Below are 1,556 nucleotides of genomic sequence, written 5' to 3' on the forward strand. Positions count from 1 at the left end.
ATGGGGCTGGAGGAGGGGCTGGGGCAGTGCATCTCAACTCTGGCTGTATTAAAATTCACTGAGGAGAAAACCTCCGCATCCAGGCCACTGGAGAGGCCCGCCCATCCTTTAGCCAGTCCCCCTGCCCCGTTCACGATACAGCCTGCTTCTGCAAAGGGATACGATCCAAGGGACTATGTCTTCACTGAATCTTGTGTTGAAGACAGTCAAGATGTTAATGTAAATTTTGAGAACTCCAAACTTACATTCAGTTGTCTTGGAGGAATTGATCATTTTAAACATTTAAATGGCATTGATCTTCTTCACTGTATTGATCCAAATGATGCCAAGCATAAAAGAATGAACAGATCAATTTTATATTGTTTATGAAAAGGACAATCTGGCCAGTCATGGCCAAGGTTAACAAAAGAGAGGGCAGAGCTTAATTGGCTTAGTATGAACTTCAATAATTGGAAAGACTGTGAAGATGATTCAGTTGCAGACATGTCTAATTTTGATTGTTTCTCTGAGATGATGAACAATATGGGTGGTGATGAGAATGTAGATTTACCAGAAGTAGATGGAGCAGGTGATGATTCACAGACAGTGATGAAGAAAAAATGCCAGATCTGGAGTAAGGAATGTTGTCATCACTGGATTTTGAGAAAGAAAAATCACTTCTCTGCAAGATTCTGTAATTGAGAGAATTCCTGAGTTGACAGTTCTAAAGGCAGATACTATATTTGCCTCCTATAACCCATTTTTCAACCTGTTTGCTTTTTTAAAGGTTTCGCTAAGGGTTGGTATGTAACATTGTACTGGGCAATTTGGGGGCATTCCTGGTGACTCAGTTGGTAAAGCATCTGCCTGCAATGCAGGAGACTTGGGTTCGATCCCTGGATCAGGAAGATCCCCTGGAGGAGGGCGTGGGAACCCACTCCAGTATTCTTGCCTGGAGAATCCCATTGTCAGATGATCCTGGCAGCAGTCCGTGAGGTCGCAAGAGTCGGAGACAACTGAGTGACTGAACCGCCACCACCATTTTTTCCATGATGCTGTTGAGGTCCTAGGCAATTGATAAAGCAGGTGTGATTAAAAACATTTCACCAAAGTCTCCTTTACTTCACAACCTAGGAAGCACTTAGCTTAGGGAAAGGAACTAAATTTTAGATTTTAGAACATGGATTCAAAGTGGCTGAAACAATTGGTTGATACTTTAAACTAGTAATATGTTGATATCTTTCAGAATTATTTCACTAAAGTTTTACTTTTCAAAAAATTTCCTTCACATTATTGTACATAAGTGACCATTTGTCAGTGTTCCAGATGTATCTTGACTAAAACTAGCGAATGCTGTAACTTAGATGGTTTTGAAACTTATACGTTTGGTATTGCTTGATCCTTAAATCTCTACATTTGTTAGCACAGAGGATGAAGAAAGGCTGTACACTGTTGCTTGACAGTCTGTACATTTAGACCAAATTTGTATTTGCACTGTCATTATGACAAATGAGTGGGAAAAAATGTTAATGCACTATTGAATTTTTTCCATTCCTTTCTTTCTTTTTTTTTCGATT

At 39.8% G+C, this 1,556-nt stretch overlaps 1 pseudogene; it reads left to right on the forward strand.

Moving 5' to 3' along the window:
• Nucleotides 1-617, forward strand: LOC122435537 (annotated as a pseudogene).
• Nucleotides 618-1,556: the final 939 nt, after the last annotated feature.

Source organism: Cervus canadensis, chromosome X (genome assembly GCF_019320065.1).
Source record: "Cervus canadensis isolate Bull #8, Minnesota chromosome X, ASM1932006v1, whole genome shotgun sequence".
NCBI lineage: Eukaryota > Metazoa > Chordata > Mammalia > Artiodactyla > Cervidae > Cervus > Cervus canadensis.